General features: G+C 36.4%; 1 non-coding gene across 1 annotated transcript; it reads right to left on the reverse strand.

Annotated features, from left to right (window-relative positions):
- Positions 1–21,575: 21,575 nt before the first annotated feature.
- On the reverse strand, positions 21,576–21,648 carry Trnak-cuu. Its single transcript has one exon. It is a non-coding gene; the product is annotated as a tRNA-Lys (tRNA).
- Positions 21,649–22,673: the final 1,025 nt, after the last annotated feature.

A 22,673-nucleotide genomic window follows, 5' to 3' on the forward strand; every position in this document is an offset into this window, starting at 1 on the left:
AGTTCATAATGAAACCCCTTGTTTTGTAGATTAGCATATGCTGGACTGAAGAGATGGCTCAGTGCATCAAGCAGGAACCCACATGGAAAGAACTAACCCCCCTGAGTTGTTCTTTGATGTCTACAGGTAAACACACAACACACACACACACACACACACACACACACACACAAACACAAAAAACACAAGATACATATACACACATACAACACACACACAGACACAACACACAGACACAAATACACACTTGCATGCATGCACAATAAAAAAATAAGTGTAATAAAATTAATGCATTCTAAAAAAAAGAAGAAAAATATACTCTGTGACTAAGTTTTATAAGCATAGGGTTTTAAGCGTGATAGATTGAATTGGATTTGAAGTCAAACTTTTCCTGTCACTAAAAATGGGATTTTGAGAAAACCGATTTCCCTAAACAGAGTTTCATTAAGAGTAAAAGAATTGTAATAACACCTTCTACATGTGATTATTATAAAGACATATATAACAATGTATGTCATAGTGCCATAGTACCACAGACACCCTAGAATAAAGCAGTTTTCAATAGATTTATCTGTTCCCTTCCCTGGAGGAAGATGATTTTTATAAAGAATGTTTCTATGATTACACTTGGTGTTTGATCTCCTATTTGTAGTCTATAAAGCTAACATTAACATTCTAATGATGCCTGTTCTGTGTCTCAGTATATGCACATGCATACAACTCACACATATTAAAGTAACAGTTGGGGAGCTAGGGATTCTTTGTTTCCTTTCACATGGTACTTTTGCAAATTCAGTTTTGTATAGTTTATGCAACGAGTTGTTTTGATACTTTATTGACATTCCATGAACACTCACAGAATTTAATGGCCTAACACAATAGTAAAGGATTCCCTGAAAGACAGTTCTACCCTGTAGTCTATTTTATATGGATAATATTTCTTGATATTATATCTTTTTAAAAACAATCTTTAAGAGTAAAGAATGTATAACAAAAGCTACATGTGACCTTATGGAGAAAAATTTTGATGATCTTTCACTTGCAGAAACAATGTATATTTTGTCTCTGGCAGTATTTAATGCTATATTTCTTTCATCAGTTCTCTGCTTCTGTCAGCTGGGCCAGATTTACTGCACTGGAGTGCCTGAGTCCAGAATGGTCTACCTCCATGATGGGCAAAGTGTCTTTGGTTTGGCCTGGGACCTCAACTGAGCCAGGGGGCCATGGATTTCAGTCTGTCTTCATTACATCTGAACCAGGCTGTGTCATGGTAGCCGGGTTCTCAAGGCAAGTGCAGCTTCAGTACTCACAGGGGTTCAGTTTCTCTATAGCCTCTTAGCCAAGCAGGCACAAAGGCCCACTAACAGAGGTCCTGCTCGACCAGATGCTTAGTGCAGATATAGGGAATTTCAGAGCTTCTCACAGGAATCCAGACGTCACATCCTTCTTGATTTCATGCTGGCAGTCTGTCATGATTGCCTTTTTTGGCTCTTCCAAGCTCAGATGTATTACATATCAGCACTTAGGGAACTGCTCCATCACTTATTTTTCTTTTCAGAACTTTGCTTTCTGAACTTTGATTTTCCACCTTCTCCTGAAATTGTATAAGGTCTGATATGACAATTTGCTCATCTCTTACTTTGAGTTTATTGTGTTTTCTGGTTGATTCTGGTTAGATGAAGTTTGTCAACACAATTAGGGACAGGAATCTGGATTGGTTCTTTCATGTGACTACATGCAGAAACATTTGTAACTCTGATATTAGTAGAAGGGGGAGTTGATAGCCTAGCTATTACCATGACAAACAGCTAATGACTACTTGTGTTCACCAGAAATAAAGTGTCCATAAAACCTAAGGAAATAGAATTCAGGGGTGGTGTGTCTGTTTTGCCACTTCTACTTTACAGAAAACCAGGTAGTAAAAAAAATATAGAGCTCAAGACTCAAATACTTGCCTCAAAATCTGGTAGGTTACTAGGACAAAAAAAAAAGACAAAATAAATCAAAACAACAACAAATATGTCTGTGTTAGCCAGAGAAAGAGTCATTCCTGAAGATCAAGACCAAGTCTGTGGAGGGTGGACTATAGGGTTTGTCAATTCATAACCTTGTAAGTTTTTGTTGCTGCTGTTGTTAAAGTTAGGAATTAATTGTGAATTAATGTGACCTTGAAAGTTACAAAAGTGGCATTTATGATTCTTATTAGGCTTAGAAGTTTGATTTTTTTCAACTTGCCTGAGTATTTTCAGTCAATAGTATCAGCCTCCTCAGACCTATACCAAAGTACATTGAATAACCTCTTCCAAGGGAGGCTACTGAGAAAGTTTGTAACTTTGATCTCTCTTCAACTAGGATACATAAGCAGACTTAATTGTTAACTGTCCTCTGGATCAACTTACACGTGTGCTTCATGAATACATACTATAATCCTCTATGACTATTTTGTAAAACTTGACTGATCTACATTGATCAAAATATATGAAATCCATGTTTAGAATGATTTTAAGGATGCTGAATATGAGTGGAAGAAATGTAGTTATCTTGGGTTGGATTAATTGATGTGAGTAACTTATGCAGGGAGTCTTTATTGATTATGTAAACTTGGAAATACATGTTTATTTATTGGAACATGAATGTAAGTATGACTTACAATTACTGAAGGTGGGCCCCTGACTTGACTTAGCACTGTACAAGTATGCATTGTAGAGTTTCTGAAAGTGGGAATGTTGCAATGAAACATTGCAGAATCTGCTGTTTCCTCATTGCTTCAGGATTGCACTGAAGATACCTTTCTTCAAGCCTTTGGCAATACTTTGATGAGTCAAGTAGTCACTCTTAAAATGACTTATATTACCATTACTTATGACAAAAATGATAGTGAGAGATGCTGTATTGAACTTGTTTCCCTAAATTCAACAGAGTGATAGCAATTCAGAGTATCAGGAGCCAAACGGCTTCAGTTAAACATCAGAAGAATAATTTAAATCATAATAAGTGAAACAAATAGTAAAATGATACTCCTAAACTAATAATCTATGTAATTACTTATAAGTTGGCTAAAACTGCAAGTAAGAAAAGAGAGGTTTCTAAGTGAAAGGACAAAGTCAGAACGTTGAAAACAAACAAGAAAAAAAAGTATACCACAAAAGAGCAGTCAACATAAAATCAGAGTGGCTAAAATTATTTAAAAATAAGCACTCAAAGGAATATTTTTAGGCTTTTAAAAAATTATGTAATGATTGAAGAAACAAGCTTCAAATAATGGAAAAGAAGCAATAAAAGAGAAAAGTAGATAAATCAGTAATTGTTCTTGGATGTGGTAACTTTACTATTTCAGTAATTGTTATAAACATAAAGTAAAAACTATTAGTAATATATAATATCTTGGGAAAACTATAATAATAGGTGAGCTAATTGTAATTCATAGACTCCTTGACCAAACAATTACAATTGGAAGTTCTTTTTAAGTGGACATGCAACACTCCAGAAGAAAAATACTTGATGGCTTCTAGGGAGCAAAACATTACATTTTTTTTTCTTATCATGATATGATGGGATTAGAATATATATATATATATATATATATATATATATATATATATGGAAAGAAAGATTTTTAAATGAAATGAATCTTTAAAAATTAAAAATTACTCTAGATACTCTGTGTCAAAGGAAATAACAAGAAACTTTAAAATGTTTCAATTGACTAAGAATGAAAGCATATAAAATGTTAGATAGGTATAGCAAAAATAGGATTTGGAGGAGAATTTACAGATTGGTTGATTATATTAAGAGAAAAGTTAAAAATAACTAGTGAATGTTTCCACTTGAAATATAAAATTACACAAAGCACATCAAATGCACTAAGAAGTAAAGAGAGGATGTAGCTAGGAAAACAGAAGCACAATAGAGAAAATTAATATAGACCAAGTTCACCAGAAAAATTAATACAATTGGTAAAGCAAGGCTAATCTGAAAAGATTTATTTATGTGTTGAAAGAGGCAGAGAGAGAGACAGACAGACAGACAGACAGACACAGAGACACAGAGAGACATACAGAAAAAGACAGACAGAAACACAGAGAAAGAAATAATCAAATCAAATCAACTGGGCATGCACTACAATGGTAGAGTGTATACTTATAGTATAAGGCTCTGAATTTAATGTACTAAAAGTTATTCCCTCTCTAAAGAAAGAGAAAATGATTTGTTATTCCTGCTCTTAGAGATCTTAAGAGGCTACTGGGCAGGCATTTCAAACATGGTCTAGGATCAACAATTTAAATGGAAGACACAAATTAATCTAAAAGAGAACCACAATTTACCTATTAGGTTTAATTCTAAACCAACAGTTTACCAGTTTCACCAGTCAGTCCATTTTCCCATTGTTAAGACTGTAATAGCCTTGGCTAATAGAAACAGCTAGGGAAATAAAATGTTCACAAACAATTTTCACATAAGCAAATATGGCACAGCATGAATGGAAAGAAAACATTCACTAGTCTTCAATTGAAGTTAGATGGCAGAAGAACCAGGGTTTCTGGTGTCTGCGAATATTGGAGGAAACAGCAGCCATGACAATTGCAGCAGGTGCAGCAGGGTAGATGAACTTGACAGTGAGATGTAGAAACAAGCAGGCAAAAGCCCCAAAGCTTTTCGTTATGTGTTCCTTATATCTAAGTTCTGTGGTTAGGTGCCACCTATATTCAGAGTAAGCCTTCTCATTTCAGTTGATGTAATAAAGCAGACCGGTTACAACTATGCTCAGAGATTAATAAAATATGGACAATTTCTCACAGGTGTGTTCAATGGCTTGTCTCTTACTTGATTCCTGATAGAGTCAAATTGACAGTCAAGATTAACTATCATAATAACTTTATTAGGAAGAAGTAAAGAAATGTCTGTTCACTTAAGATAAAGAGGGGGAAATACCAAAGAAAGTACTCAATCAGATATCACTTTCTCTTTCTGTTTCCCCACATCCAATTCTTTAGTCTCATCCCCAGCTTAGCAGTGGAACACCTATGGCAGCCCCACCCTGTCCCCATCTTCTGTGATCTCACAGATCTTCCCCTTCTAGCCTTTTTTCTATCCCTCCAGATTATATCCCCTTAGTCTCATACCCAGCTCTGTAGCAGGAAACCTGATGCAGTTTTCCCTTCCTTTCTGATCCCATCCCCAAAGGATCACAAAGATCTTCTCCTCCAACTTTTCTTTCCTCAACTTATCCCATTATCTTAGCATATAATATTTGCAGGCATACACTGGGTACATATCAGTTGAGAAAAACAGGGAGGAAATAAGTCCACAGAAAATTTCCTGTCAGGCAGAATATAGCTACTATGCTCTCCTAAAGTCTAAAGAGGAAGCAGAAACAAAGGAACAAAGTACCCAACAGAGACAAAGCAAGATATAATCATTAAGACCTACAATCATCCCAATCCCAGATGCCTAGGTGTCAGCATAAAACATAAGCAATAACAGTCAGGGCAATATGTCTAAACTAGAGCACAGTAAATCTACCACAGTAGGCATTCCAACATAACTGGAGTCCAAGTAAAAGACCTTAAAACAGCCTATAGGATGATTATAGAGGTTCTTAAAGAGGAAATGAATAAATATTGTAAATGAATCCAGGAAAACACAAACAAATAGTGGAAGGAAAAAAAAATAAAATGGCTCAAGACGTAAAGATGGAAGTAGAATGGATGAAGAAAATAAACTGAGGGATTCTGGAAATGAAAAACTTGGACACTCAAACAAGAGTGACAGAGGTGAGCTTCACCAACAGAATATAAGGAATGGAATAAAGTTCTGGTAGCCATGTTACAGGAACAATGAAGTTCTAGGTATCAGCCCACCAAAAGAAAACTCTCTGATGGATACCTCATATATTAAAGCCACGAGGCTACAGACTCTGGAATGTCTTTTGCTTTTGCTGTGCTTTCACATTTTGCTACTGCAATCTTTCCTTGGTGTATAGTATGGGTTTATGGGAGTATGTGGAGAATCCCTCACTGCCTATATTGTGGTGTGTTTATCTCATGAAAACATCCTGATCTACTCGACATTTCTGTGAATTGTCAGAAAGATAATTCTTCCCTAAGTTGATTGTCTAATTGATACAGAGTTTTTATAAATAAAAAAAAATACTAGGATATGTTTCATAGATGATGCTTATGAGCTCTATGAGGCCTATGAGTTTCACTTAGGAGCTACTTTAGATCACAGCTCAGATTTATGAAATAGGAAAACATTTGAGTTCAGGAGATAGGCTGGCTCAAATTCCTTTAATCCTAATGCTGAGAAATGCAGCCACAGGTTTTATGTGCACCATTAAGTAAAACAAAGCTTCAAAATAGCTTCAGATTAGACCAGATGCCTTGCTAATGGTTTTTAAGACAAAAATTCCCAGAAAAAAATTGTAGTTCACAAGGACATAACTGAGCTCTCTGGGTAGGTTGAAAATACAAAATAGCCCAATTATTGCTGGCTGGCAATGATTAATTCCTTCTACACACTCCTGACCTCAGTTTATGAATTCTGACTAGTCAGGGTTACAAAAATAATTTGACTCCATATCCCCAAAATAAGGACTATCGGCTTCTTTTGGTAGTCAGGAGTCACTCTCATGTTTGAAAGTACATTTTGATATCTAAAGCATCAGGGGAGTGCTGACTGAGCTAAAGCTAAAATTTATACAGTATCTCAGGAATGTTGACTTGAGCCTAAATTAGAGGATTTGTGATACCCAGACATCTCCTTGCCTGGAGACTCAGTACTCTCTAGATACTGTCTAATCACAGGGTGTTAGTTCAAAATGTTTACATAGTTGTGGGTTAGTTTAATTGCTTTTTCCCTGCCTGAGAGAATCCAGGACATAAGGTCAAAGTGGCTATTACATTCAGAAGTATAGGTTATAAATACACAATTTTTTCATTCTCTAAGGCTTTTCAGCAGTTTAGATCTATGATTTCTTTAAAATTGTTTGTAAGATTACCTCTTAAGACAGATAATAAAGTAACTGATACTTTCTTTATAACTCCAGCAAAAGGGTTGGCTGAGAAAATATACTTCTTGCTTGCTCATGACAAGCTACTTAGATATATTTCTTATGAGTTGTTGGGATGACTCTGTTTCTAGTCATGTCTTTACCTACAGAATGTAAACTCTAAACTCCTGTACTGCCTGAAATATTTTGTTGGGGTATATAAGCAATGAGAAAGAAAGAACAAATCTCTCAGACAAAAAAAGTCTTAACTTCACTGATGCCATGGATTTCCCTTTGAGCCCTATGTACTGCTTTGTGGTTGGTTCCCACAGGCAGTGATAAGAAAGAATCCCAAGCATTGAAGATATGATTATAGGAAAAATGGATACACCAGTGAAAGAACATGTTAAATCTAAAAATTTACTGACACAAAACACTAAGGAAATTTGGGACCCTATGAAAATATCAGACCTAGGATTAATATGAATAGAGGAAGGAGAATCTCAGCTTAAAGGTATAGATAATATTTTCAACAAAATCATAGAAGAAAAATTTTATAACCCAAAAGAGATGACTATAAAGGTACACAAATCAGAGAGAAAACCAAATAGATGGAACTAGAAAGTATCTTTGGCACATAATAATCAAAACACTAAACACATAGAACAAAGAAAGAATATTAAAAGCTGCAAGAAAAAAAATGACCAAGTAACATAAAAAGAGAGACCTATGACAATAATATCTGACTTCTCAAAGGAGATCCTAAATCCAGAACATCCTAGACAGATGTGCTGCAGACTCTAAGAGACCACAGATGCCAGACCAGACTACTATAACTTGCAGAACTTTCATGCACCATAAATTGAGAAAATAAGATGTTCTGTGATAAAACTAAATATAAACAATATTTATCTACAAATCCAGCTGATAAAGTGTGTTAAAAAGAAAAGTCCTATGTAAGACAGTTAACTACAACCATTTAATCACAGGTATAATTAACCTCAGACTACCAAAATAAAAGGAAGGGACATGCACACACACACACACACACACACACACACACAAAAAAAAAAAAAAAATTACCATGATCACTATCACCACCAACACTAATAACAAAATAACATGATTCAACAATAATTAGTTACTGATATCTCTCAACATCAATGGTATCAATTCCTCCAAAAAGACACAAACTAAGGGAATAGATGAGAAAACAGGATCCACCCTTCTACAGCATCCAGGTAACACATCTCAACATCAAAGATAGATATTATCTCAGGGTAAAGTGTTGGAAAAATATACTTCAAGAAAATAGACTTAACATGAACTCTGGTGTAACCATGTTAATATCTAACAAAATAGACTTCCAATCAAAACTAATCAAAAGAGATAGAGAAGGACACTACACATTTATCAAAGGAAAAATCTACCAAGATTATATTTCAATTTTCAACATCTATGCCTCAGACATAAAGGCATCCAAGTTTGTAAATGAAACACTACTACAGCTTCAATCACATATTGATCCTCACACACTGATGTGGGAGACTTCAATACTTCACTCTCACCAATAGACAAAAACTAAACAGATAAATCCTGGAGCCAACAGACATTACAAACCAAATTGCCCTAAATGATATTTGCAGACATTTCTCCTCAAAACAAAAGAATATATTTTCTTCTCAGCACCTCATGGAACTTTCTCCAAAATTGATCACATACTCAGGCACAAAAGCAAGTTTCAACAAATAAAAGAAAATTGAAACAACTCCCTGTACTGTATTGTACCATTATGGATTAAAGCTGAATATTAACAACAAAGGGGACAACAGAAAGCTTATAAACTCATGAAACTGGAACAACTCTTTACAGATAAAAGAAAGGATCAAGACAGACATAAAAAAGAAATTAAAGGCTTTCTAGAACTGAATGAAAATAAATACACAACATATCCAAAATTATTGGACACAATGAAACTGGTTTTAAGAGGCGAGTTCATAGCAATAAGTGCCAAAAAATAAAAATAAAAAAAAATGGAGAGGTCTCATTCTAGCAACTTAACAGCACACCTGAAATTTCTAGAACAAAAAGAAGTAACCATACCCAAGAGAAGTAGATAGCAAGAAATAATCAAACAGAGCTAAAATCAGTAAAATAGAAACAAATAATCAATGAAACAAAAAGTTATTATTTTTTTTATTTTTGGAGAAAATCAACCAGATAGGCAATCCCTTTTCCAAACTAACTAAAGATGGAGAGAATTATCCAAATTAACAAAATCAGAAACAAGAAAGTGGGACATAACAAGAGGCGATGAGGAAATCCAGATGATCATAAGGATATACTTTAAAAACCTGTACTCCACCAAAATGGAAAATCTAACAGAAATGGACAATTTTCTCAATAGATACCATTTACCAAAGTTAAATCAAGATCAGATAATCAATTTAAACAGACCTGTATCACCTAGTGAAATAGAAACCATTATTACATATCTCCCAACCAAAAACTGTCCAGGGCTAGATGACTTTAGTGAAGAATTCAAAGAAGTGCTAACACCAATACTCTTCAAATTATTCCACAAAATAGAAACAGAAGAAACATTGTCCAATTAATTCTATGAAGCTATAGTTACCCTGACACCCAAACTACACAAAAACTCAATGAAGAAGAAAATTACAGAGCAAATTCATAGATGCAAAAATACTCAATAAAATACTTGAAAAGAGAATAAAAGAACACATCAAAAAGATCACTCACCATGGTCAAGTAGGTTTCATCCTAGAGATGCAGGGATGGTACAATATACAAAAATCAATAAATGTAATCCACCATATAAACAAACTGAAAGAAAAAATGCATGATCATCTTATTAGACACAGAAAAAGCCTTTGACAACATCAAATTAAATGGAGAGAAAGTCAAAGAATTCCAATAAAAAAGATAAGGTTGTCTACTCTCTCCATACCTATTCAATATAGTACTTGAAGGATGGTGCTTTGGAAGAAAATGGCCCTCAAATGGAGTGGCACTATTAGGAGGTATGACTTCGTTGAAGTAGGTATGGCCTTGTTGGAAGAAGTGTGTCACTGTGGGGGTGGGCTTTGAAGTCTTCTATGCTCACATGACTCCCAGTGATACAGTCCACTTCCTGTTACCTTCTGATCAAGATGTAGCCAGCACCATGTCTGCCTGCATGCTCCCCACCATGATAATATTGAATTGAACCTCTGAGCTGTAAGCCAGATCCTCAATTAAATGTTTCCCTTTTTAAGAATTGCCATAGTCATAGTGTCTCTTCACAGCTATAGGAACCCTAACTAAGACAAAGTCTTAGCTAGCATAATAAGACAACCAAAGAAGATCAAGGGGATACAAATTGAGAAGGAAGAAGTTGAAGTATCATTTACTGATGATATGATAGTATATGTAAGTGTCCCTAAAAATTCCTCTGGAGAACTCTTACAGTTGATAAAAACTTTTGGCAAAGTAACAGTACAATACTAGCTCACAAAAATCAGTAACCTTCCTATATATGAATGACAATCAGACTTAGAAAACATCAATGAAACAACACATTTCATAATAGCCTGAAATAAAATAAAGTATCTTGTGGTAGCTCTAACTGAGCAAGTCAAAGGCTTATATGATAAAAACATCAAGTCTTTGAAGAAAGAAAGAAGTTATGGAAGATAGAAAGATGTCCTGTGTTCATGGATTGGTAGGATTGACCTAGTTAAAATGATCATTCTACCTAAAGCAACCTACAGATTCAATGCAATCACCATCAAAATTCCAAAACAGTTCTTTCCGGATCTTGAAATGATAATTCTCAATTTCATATAGAAACACAAAAAATAACAAGGATATCTAAAACAATTCTGAACAATGAAAGAGGTGCTGGAGGTCATATCATTCCTGCTCTTAAGTTATATGACAGAGCTATAGAGTAATAAACACAGCACTGCATTGGCATAAAAACAGAAATATTGAACAATGGCATAGAAATGAAGACCCAATACAAACCTACACACCTAGGAACACCTAATTTTCAATAAAGAAGCCAGAAATACACACCAGAAAAAAAGAGAGCATCTTTAATCAATGGTGCTTATCAATTTGGAGGACTGCATGCAGAAGAATGAAGACAAATCCATTCCCATCACATGGTGCAAAACTCCACTCCAAATGATACAAAAAACCTGATAGAAGAGAAAGTAGGGAACTTCCCTGAACTCATTAGCATAGATGACTTTCTCAACAGAACACCAATAGCACAGGCACTAAGATTACAATTAATCAATGGGATCTCATGAAAGGGAAAAGTTTCTAAAAGGCAAAGGACACTCTAAATAGGACAAAACAGCAGCCCAAGAAAAGAAAATATTTTTACAACTCCACATCCAGTAGAGGGCTAGCATCCAAGATATACAAAGAACTCAAAAAAACTTGATATCAAAAAAACAAACAACAACAAATGACTCAATTAAAAAGAAAAAAACAGGGGAATCCATGGCTGATATGTAAAATTAAATTAAATTATAAAATAAAAATACAATAAAATAAAAAGGGGGTACAGATGTAAGCACATAATTCTCAAGAAAGGAATCACAAATGGCTGAGAAACACTTAACTAAATATTCAACATCCCTAACTATCAGGGAACTGCAAATCACCACTATGTTGAGATCCTATCTTATACTCGTCAGAATGGTTAAGATCAGTAAAACTAGTGATAGCCAAATCTTGAGATGATATTAAACATGGGAAGCATTCATCCATTGTTGGTGGGAGTGCAAACGTGTATAGTTGCTATGAAAACTCAGAATGGTAGTTCCTCAGAAAGTTGGGAAAGTACCTAATGATTCAGCTATAGTATTCTTGGGTATACACCCAAAGGAAGCTTCATTCTACCACAGAAACTCTTGTTCAACTATATTCATTGCTGCTCTCTTCACAATAGCCGTAAATTGGAAACAACTTAGATGTCCCTCAATAGAAAAGCAGATAAAGAAAATGTGGTACATATACACAATGGAGTATTACTCAGATATTAAAAAAAATGACATCATGAACTTTTCAGGCAATTGGACAGAACTAAAACAAAACAAAAGCATCATGCCAGGTGGTGGTGGCACATGCCTTTAATCCCAGCACTCGGGAGGCAGAGGCAGGTGGATCTTTGTGAGTTCGAGGCCAGCCTGGTCTACAGAGTGAGATCCAGGAAAGGTGCAAAACTACACAGAGAAACCCTGTCTTGAGAAACAAAAAAAACAAAACAAAACAAAAACAAAAACAAAAAAGAAAAAAACAAAAAAAAGAAAGAAAGAAAGAAAGAAAGAAAGAAAGAAAAAAAAGCATCATAAGTTCATAAGTGAGGTAACTCAGACTCTGAAAGATCAATGTGGTTTGTGTTCACTCTTATATGAATATTAACCATTAAATAAATGATCACCAAGCTACAATATGTAGACCCAGAGAGGATAGGCATAAAAGAAGGTACTAGGGGGCATACATGGATTCCACTGTGAGGGGAAAATAGAATAAATTTTTGGGTGGAATGGAGCTGGATGCTGTGTGATGGAGAACAGGAGAAGCAGGTGGGAAGCAGGATGAGAGAGGGGATTGAGGGAGAGAACGGGGTGAGATATAGTTAGAATTGAAGGGCATTTGTGGGGCCATATGGGAACCTTGTGCAGTAGGTAAGCATCGGTAAATTGATTCTTAATGCTATTATGCTCTAATCATAAATCCATGCCTTATTTATCTACTATCCTGAAGCAGATGGAAACAAATATAGAGACCCATATCCAGACATTAAGAGAGATAGACAGAGAGACAGAGACAGAGAGACAGAGAGACAGGGAGTCAAAGACAGAGACGGACAGACAGTGAGTGACCTTGGAACACACAGCTCTAAGGAAGATATCTTTATCAAATCCCTCCCCTCAAAGCTCAAGCAACCCCACAGAAGAGGAGGCAGAAGGAGAGTAGAGACAGAGTGAGTGGAGTACACCATGAGAACAAGGCTCTCTGAAACACTGAGCAAAGCTTGTATGAACTCACAGAGACTGAAGCAGCAATCACAGGGCCTAAAAGTCTGCACCAGGTGTTCAGCATATATACTATAATTTTCAGTATAGTACTTTGATGGGAATCCTTAAAATGTGAATGAATGGGCTCTGATTCTTGTGCCTGATCTTGAGACTGTTTTATTTTTCTTTTAGCTGTCTTGCTCAATTTCAATATAATGGTTTTTGTTTTATCTTAATATATTTTATTTTGTTGTGTTTTGTAATTATCTCTTAGAATCCCGTTCTTTTCTAATAAGAGACAGAAAGGAATGAATCTGGATGAGAGAGGAGGTGAGGAGGAACTGAGTAGTGTAAAAGGAGAGGGAAATGTATTCAGATTATGTTGTATGAGAAAAGAATCAATAAATCAATTTAATAAAAGGGGGGAAAAGAAAGTACCCAATAAAAGTGTAGGTTTGTAGACCAATGAATGTAATGGGGTTACATATGGGAACATGGATAACTGAAAAGCAGCCTACAAATGTTATTTCATTATTTTAAAACAAACATTTTAAAAGACAATAAAATGAAGCATGTTGAAAGAAAGAAGACATGAAAAGTAGCACATGTTATATGATCTATTTGTTTAAAGTGTAGGCAAGAGAAAGTTATTGAGTTAGAAATCAAAATGGTAGTAGTCCTTTGGGACTGAAGCAATAAGATAAAGACTATTAAGAAATTTCATGATGTTGTGGAATAATGTGTTATGTACAGATCATGCTAAGGTTATGTAGGAAAACATCTGTCAGTGTGTTGTTTGCTTATTATCTGTGGTTTTTAATTATGTCATCTTTTACTACAATAAAAAGAAGAAAAATTTCAACTTAAATATATTTTAGAAAAGGTAAAGGTTTAAAGGCCCTTTTTATGTATTGATTACTTGATGTAGTAGAACAGCATATTAAGTTTGAGTAATATAGAAAGGAAGAAAGGAAAACATATAAGAGCAGAAATTAATGATGTAGAAAACAACCTACAGTAAAGAGAATGAACAAAATCAATAGGCTTTTATGTTGAATGAAAATCACTGTAAAATACAAACCTTTGCTGAAATTGATCAAGAAATAACAAGAAAAGAGAAATAATCAGTGTTAGGAATGAGGTGATATGTTAGTATTGATGATCCAGACACTGGAAATGTTGATAACAGAACTATTATAATACATTTTAGATAAAGTACTAAGCAAAATTTCATTAATGTAATATTGAATAGTGATACAAGGAGAGAAAAATACTATAATAATGTTGTATACACATATGTACAAGTGCACATACATGCATGTGTATGTGTACATGTGTATGGTGTGTGTGTGTGTGTGTGTTTGTGTGTGTGTGTATGTGTGTGTGTGTGTGTGAGAGAGAGAGAGAGAGAGAGAGAGAGAGAGAGAGAGAGAGAGAGAGAGAGAGAGAGAGAGAGAGAAAGAGAGAGAAGGGGACAACAGAATCTGAGAACCTTTAATTTGTAAACTTCTTTACAGTTCCACACAGCACTGTGGAAGAATTCTTTCAAACATATAAACCAAAATATAATACCAACATACACATGAACTCTAGCAATTAAATCAAATAAATGCATTTATTAATTTTCCTAATCTGGAAAACTATAGTGTGCAAGTGAAAATAAGAACTTTACAAGAAAGGAAACTTACATTTAATGTCTCACATGTCCTAATATCCAGTGTTATTTGCTTCCCCTTCCTTTTAAAGAATGAAGACATGTATTTCACATATAAGAAAATTTCTGCACACTTGCAGGTAGGTATGGGGTCAGGCTGTTTCCATACATGGGCCATTCTGTGTGATGTTACTGGGAACATGGAACATAATTGTCTCTGCAGGATCGATGCTTTTACATAAATAGATATCCCTCCGTAATCTCAAGTTCTGTGTTTGGGGAATTCTACCAAGTGCAAATGGATTTTTTTTTTCTAAGTTGCAGAGATTTCCAGAAAACCAAACTTATGTGTGCTATGTTGTGACAGATAATCACACTGAGACAAGAGAAGTGTGAGTAGGGGCACCCTGCTGCAGCTTCCTGTCATCTTAGAGCACATGTGTCTCTCCAGCACACATTCCCTTTGCATCGTTTATGGGTTATGTGGTGAGACAAGTACATGTGTGGTGAACATGTAGAGATATCTTTCCTTTTACTATTAAACTATATGGCATAACCATGATTTGCATAGCATTTGTATTATAAATAATCTAGACATGTTTTGAGGCTCCAGGAGGTGTCTGTGGGGTATTCTAGAATCAATATTGCATGAATACTGAAAGACAACTGTGAACATATTAGTGGAATCATTAGCTCACATGTTAGTCCTATCCTATTTTTAATTTTTTCAGGCATCTTCATTCTGTTCTTCATATTAATTGCTCCTACATTCCTAACAGCAGTGAGCAAAGGTTCCCTTCTCTCCATATCAAAAGGAAAACTCTTGTTTTTAACAACTTCCCTAACAGATGTGAGGTGATGTCTCATTGTACTTTCATTTGCATTGTCCTCATAATTACTGATGTTGTATGCCTACTTTGTATTCCTGTAAGTTACTTGTATATCTTCTTTAGAATGGAAAAGACAAATCTAAACAGCGCAAAATCTCTTCCATTTATCCACAGTCTTTCTGGAATAATACACATTCCTAAGCCAAAAAGATAAAACTCATTTTTTTCTTCAAGCAATTTGTTTATCTATCTATCTATCTATCTATCTATCTATCTATCTATCTATCTATCTATCCATTTATTTGGTTTTTCGGGACAGGGTTTCTCTGTGTAGCTTTGCGCCTTTCCTGGAACTCACTTTGGAGACTAGCCTGGCCTTGAACTCACAGAGATCCGCCTGCATCTGCCTCCCAAGTGCTGGGGTTAATTTGTTTATTTTCTCCTGCAGAGTTAAACAGAAAATACTTTCTACATGCTCAATTTCCCAAATGATAATAATAACAATTGTAACTATAGTGGTTTTTATGGTAGATCCTAGAAAAATGGTAAAAGATCTGGTGTTGGAGGCATTATATGTGACAGGTTTTTTTTTTTTTTTTGAGTTTCAAATGTATATGTACAAATTACTTTCTTCTCCTTACTCACTCTTCATCATCCTTTACCTTCTCTCTCTTTTTTTTAAATTTACCTGCCATCAGCCATAGCCTGAAAATACTAAATGAAAAGTCTAGAAACACTTCACACTTTTAAATTGTGCACTTGCACTGAGAAGTATGATGAAATCTCATGCTGACCTTTGTTGTCCTTCTCAGAAAGCAATCCACACTTCTATGCTATCTCCCTGTTAGGCACTTAGTAATGGTCTTGGTTACAGGATCAACTATCAGTGTGTCAGAGTGCTATGTCCACTTCCCTAATAATGGTCCCAGAGTGCGAGAGTTGCCCTGTCAGCAATTCTAATGTACTGAAGAGAAGTCATGAAGTATTTTTAAAGTGAAAAGGCGAAAGGTCAAGAATTAATGTGGAAAGAAACCAAAGTCACCAGCTAGCAAACAGTGTTTCAAAACAAGAACTCATATGAGGTATTTTATTCAAGCCATAACAGGACAGGAAGGACTACTATAAATTAATTTTGAGAAAAATTATATGCAGTATATGTTGTTTACCAATTTAGAGTGTGTAATGATTTTAAAGGCTATATATATGAATATTTAATAATTTCTTTTATTTTTGTGATTTACAATATAATTGTGCATTAGAATTTTCAAAAACCAGAGATTCAATTACTACTTGTCTAGCTTCTGAATTTGCTATCATTCTATTGACTGCTGAAGTCAATCTTTGTAAGAAATCAGTGAAGGTTTCTTTTGGGCCCTGTAGAACTTTAGTAAAAATTTGATTGAATTTTTACTACTTAAAGCACATATGTTGTCTTTAAAAAGTTTATTGATGTATATATGCAATGCAAGCATATTACACTAGGTCTTACAGTTGGGTTAGAAGCTGCTTTTCAAAGAATAACTAAGACCTAGTGTTATCCACAGGAAGCTTGTTAATACAGAAGAGAAAATAAACAATGTCATGGCCCAGGGCTGGCAATCAGAAGAGAAGAGGCAGAGGGACCTGGGCAGGAGGGTGAAGCAAAGCATCCTGAAGAGAGGGGGCATTGCCAAAAGGAGCTTGGGTAAGGGGAAGGGAGGGGTGCATTGAAAAGTGGGTCAACTCACATCACAAGGCATGAAGTGGGGAGAAGTACAGCAGGTTCCTACAAAATGAAGTATCAACACAATTGGGGGCGCTCAGAGGGTGGTGACAGCAGGAGTCAGAGTCACCTCAGACCTTTGAAGCATGCTTCAAGGGGACTGCTATTCATTTATTTTCTCTTATTCCTGAATGGAGTGAGAACTGAAAACAAAAAGAAAATGCTTTGATGATAGAAATGGCATTGGCAAAGTATTTCCTTGGTAAAGCATTAAAGAGAAAAAAAAATGTAGTGCTTGATTTTTAACTCAAATTATCCCATATTACATTTTCACTTATTTAGAAAATTTTAAATGTCTATGGTAGAAAAAATAAGTGTGTGTGTGTGTGTGTGTGTGTGTGTGTGTGTGTGTGTGTGATATCACTGCGCACACAAACAGAGGCAAGAAGAGAACATTTGATGTCATGCCCTATCACTTTCTACCTTATTACCCTGAGAGCATCTTTCACTGAACCTGGACTTGCCCCAGAGACCCTCCAGTCTTTTCTACTCTACAGATCTTGGGTGAGTGGCCTGCTGTCAGCATGCCAAACTTTCCACTAGTTTGAATTCAGGTCCTTATCCTTACACAGAGGGACCTTCCTGTCCAGGTTCCCTCTGCTTCCTCTCCTCTGATTGCTAGCCTCTATCCACTGAGCCATGTCCCTTTGTAGAGAATTTAAACACACACACACACACACACACACACACACACACACACACACACACACACACACACACACACATACACACACACACAAAGCTAGTATTTACAAGAAAACTGTTTTATTCAAAGAAATTATTTATATCCACTTTTATATTATACCTATTTATTGTTAGAATTTTAAATTTAGATTTAAATTTTTAAAACTTTAAAAAGGACTTAACTCTAAGAATTTTGCTATTGCTGAGCAATAAATGTCTTTCAGTCATTTGAGCTTCCTCTATTAATAATTCCCTGTTTAGTTCTATAGTCCATTTCTTAATGGACTGTTGGGCATTTTGATGTCTAATTTCTTGAGTTCTTTATATATTCTGGATATCAGCCCTCTGTCAGATGTGGGGTTGGTGAAGACCTTTTCCCATTCTATAGGCTGTCACTTTGTCTTGTTGACCGTGTCCTTTGCTCTACAAATTGCTCAACATCCCTAATTATCTGGGAAATGCAAATCAAAACTACTCTGAGATACCACCTGTCAGAATGGCTAAGATCAAAAACACAGAAGACTGCTTATGCTGGAGAGGATGTGGAGCAAGGGGAACTGTCTTCCACTGCTGGTGGGAATGCAAGCTTGTACAGCCACTTTGGAAATCAATATGGCGCTTCCTTAGAAAATTTGGAATCCATCTCCCACAAGACCCAGCTATAACACTCTTGGCCATATACCCAAGGAATGATCAATCATACCACAAGAGCATTTGCTCAGCTATGTTCATATCAGCATTGTTTGTAATAGCCAAAACCTGGAAACAACCTAGATGCACTTCAACTGAATAATGGATAAAGAAAATATGGTATATATACACAATGGAGAAAACAATGACATCATGAGATTTGCAGGCAAATGGATCGATCTAGAAAAAAATCATCCTGAGTGAGGTAACCCAGACTCAGAAGGACAAACATGGTATGTACTCACTCATAGGAGGATACTAGATGTAAAGCAAAGATGACTAGACTGCTATACAACTCCAGGGAGGCTACCTAGAAAATGGGACCCTAGGAAAGACACAGGGATTGCCCAATGACAGAGCAATGGATGAGATCTACATGAACAACCTGGATGACAGTGGGAGTAATCAAGGGCAAAGTTTGAGGGAAGAGAGTTTAGGGGAGCAGGAGATCCCAGCTGGATCAAGAACAGAAAGGGAGAACAAGGAATAACAGACCATGATAAATGAAGACCACATGAGAACAGGAAGAAGCAAAGTGCTAGAGAGGTCCCCAGAAATCCACAATGATACATCCACTGTAGCCTACTGGCAATGGTTGAGAGAAAGCCTGATCTGACCTAGTCTGGTTGGTGATCAGATGTCCAAACACCCTAACTGTCATGCTGGAACTCTCATCCAATAACTGATGGAAGTGGGTGCAGAGATCCTCAGCCAGGTCCCAGGTGGAGCTCCAGGAATCCAGTTGTTGAGAAAGAGTAGGGACTGTAAGAGTGTGAATTGTTGAGACCAAGTCTGGAAAAGCACAGGGACAAATAGCCAAGTGGATGGAAGCACGTGAATCATGAACCAAAAGCTGTGGAGCCCCCAACTGGATCAGACCCTCTGGATAAGTGAGACAATTGAATAGCTTGAACTGTTTGGGAGGCACCCAGGCAGTGGGATCCAGACCTGTCCTTAGTGAATGAGCTGGCTGTTTGGAACCTTGGGCTTATACAGGGACGGTTTGCTCAGACTGGAAGGAGGGGACTGGACCTGCCTATACTGAATCCACCATGTTGAATTGAATCCCCAGGGGAGTCTTGGCCCTGGAGGAGATGGGAATGGAGGGGAGGGGCTAGGGAGAAGGTGGAGGTGGGTGCAGGAGGGGGCAGGACAGGGAGAACCCATGGCTGATGTGCAAAATTAAAACACAAATATAATAAATAAAAATGTAGAAAAAAATAAAGAGAAAAAAAAGTTTTAAAAAAGAATTTTACTATTGCTTTTAACAACTACTACTAGCCTACAATTTTTTCAATTCATGACAAATTCTGTGAGAAAGCTCTTCTTTTATGATCACATAGTCATTCACATTAGGAAAAACTGAATAACATAAAATTTCTTACCTAGGATCATTTATGACACTTTCAGCACAGAGTGCTCTTCACATCTCTTTATATCGGAAATTATTTATTGTAATGGATAACCCCTTACTAATTCTTTTTTCCAATGGGTTCTCTGGAGCATGTATTTGAGGAATCCCGGTTATACAAAAGAAGACCTGTTATATAGTTTTGTGTACCTCCCAGGAAGAGTCTCTGTGTCTCTGCATGAAGACAGTAATGCAGGAAGGATAGTAAGTGCTTACTTTGATTTCTTCAAAAATTTTAAATGATGCCTCAGGAAATGGCTCAATGGATAAAGTGCTTGTTGAATAACTGTGAGCAGCTGAATTTGAATCCCAAGCATCCATATGGGAACTAAAGTGGCACTGTATGTTTGGAATCCAGTGTTCCTACATTGAGATGGGAGCCAAGACAGGGGTATCCCTAGATAACCTCAGGTAAGCTAGGCTGGTTTATGCAGAGGTGAACAACAAAGAGATTACCTCAAGCAGCGTAGAGAGTGAGAACTGACACCCAAGTTCTACACTCACATATACACATATAGGCATGAACATGCCTGTGTGTACACACATGCAAACAAGAAAAAAAATTGATCAGAAAATTACAAAAAGAAAAACAAGATACAAGTTTCCTCAAAGCACGAAGTGTTGTTGGAATCTACATATATACGAGAACTGGAAACAAGAACTGATGGTAAAATAGGAAGTCTTTCTGAAGGAGACTTAAATGTCTAGTAAAATGTTTAAAAATTTGAATTTCAATTATCATAAAAAAACTAGCAAAAAAAATTCAGGTCTCACTCTTTTGCATATCCAATTGGGGAAATACAGCCTGATCATTTCTTTAACCTAAGGAGGCATAGCTGAAACATGTACTTTGAGTTTTCTTAGCATGATAGAAGTGACCAAGATTGTTGTGGTACATGTCATTGAATATTTATAGACATTGCTGTAACTTGAGCATGTCTCCAACAACTGAGACAGATTTCTCTCACCACAGATGTTCCTGCCAGGCACCTTGATGTGCTAGCATGCATTTTCATTATTATTAAATACTTGTAAAATTATTTTTTTAATTTCTTAGGTCAATAAAATAATTAATTTAAATTTATGTAGCTATATATGCATGCATAACATTTTTCATTAAGTATGACATTTGAAAGAGGATTTTATTGCTGTGGATATCGCTCTGTGTAAATAAAGTTCTGATTGGCCAGTGGCCAGGCAGGAAGTATAGGCGGGACAAGAGAGAAGAGAATTCTGGGAAGTAGAAGGCTGGAGGGAGACACCGCCAGCTGCCGCCATGAGAAGCAACATGTAAAGACACTGGTAAGCCACACGCCATGTGGCAAAGTATAGATTAACAGAAATGGGTTAATTTAAGATAGAAAAGGTAGATAACAAGCAGCCTGCCACGGCCATACAGTTTATAAGCAATATAAGTTTCTGTGTGCTTTCTTGGTTAGGTCTGAGCGACTGTGGGACTGGAGGGTAAGAGAGATTTGTCCTGACTGGGCCAGGCAGGAAAACTCTAACTACAAATGGCGCCCAACGTGGGGCACGAACCCACGACCCTGAGATTAAGAGTCTCATGCTCTACCGACTGAGCTAGCCGGGCAACGTGTTGGCAAGAGTTTCCACCTAAAACCTGAGAAAAAAGATTCTAAAATGGAGCTAAAAACAGCTTCCTAGTTGTCTCTCTCAAGTTAGTGGCGCCAGTTTGAGCTACTGTGGCGGGTTCCTGGCTTGTCCGTCTGACCTGCAGTGTGGCGGGAATGAGGAGTCTACAAGGAGCATTTTACTCTGCTGCATGGTGGATTTAGCCTTTGCTAGTTAAAAAAAAGGTTTCTGGGCTATGCGCTGCTTTGATAGAACTGCTTCTGATAGTTGATGGTACACATGGCTCCAGACCCAGAGCTGGTGGTAAACTGTACCACCTCCATGTTGGGAAGCTGAGGTGGGCAGAGCCAGCAGCCACAGCGGCGTTTCAGTCTTACAAAGATGGATATTACACAGAGAATCTGGTTTGTCTTGTCTTTGGGATATTTAACTGAAAAAAAATATTTGACCGTAAAAGCTGTTGAGTTAAATAAATATGTAAATTTTAAAGGTAACTTGACTTCAAAATTTGGATATAAGGATATGTTGCTTTGGAAAAGAGTCTCTGCTTTTGTTTCCACAGAAAGCCAGAGGCTGTGGATTTGTTCCAGATTAAGATACATCAGGTTTGATCAGCCAAGACCACCTGAAAGGTCTCCGATGACACCATGGCCCAGATGATCCAACATCCAGAATGGTTTCAAGGCAACTGGCTCAGAGGTTCACCCTCATGGACTACTCCATAATCCTAAAATTTTCTTTGTGTCCCCATAAGATACAGCGCCGCCCTCCAGCAGGAAGTAGTAAGAGAAACTACGCCCACATTCCCAAAATTATCAAGCTGGCTTTGGAGATGGAATTGGCTCACTCCTTCTCTAAACCCAGATATATTGCTAAAAGAAAAGGATAAGAGATTCTTGTGTCCCAAATCAGAAGAGCCCTCTGGTGTGGGACAGAGAAAAAAAACAATATTTTTATTTAAAGCAGGTTGATTTTAAATGAGATCTCTTTCTAAAGAAGAAAAGGGGATATGATATAGATATA

The sequence above is a fragment of the Onychomys torridus genome, chromosome 9 (assembly GCF_903995425.1).
Source record: "Onychomys torridus chromosome 9, mOncTor1.1, whole genome shotgun sequence".
In the NCBI taxonomy this organism is placed as follows: Eukaryota; Metazoa; Chordata; class Mammalia; order Rodentia; family Cricetidae; genus Onychomys; species Onychomys torridus.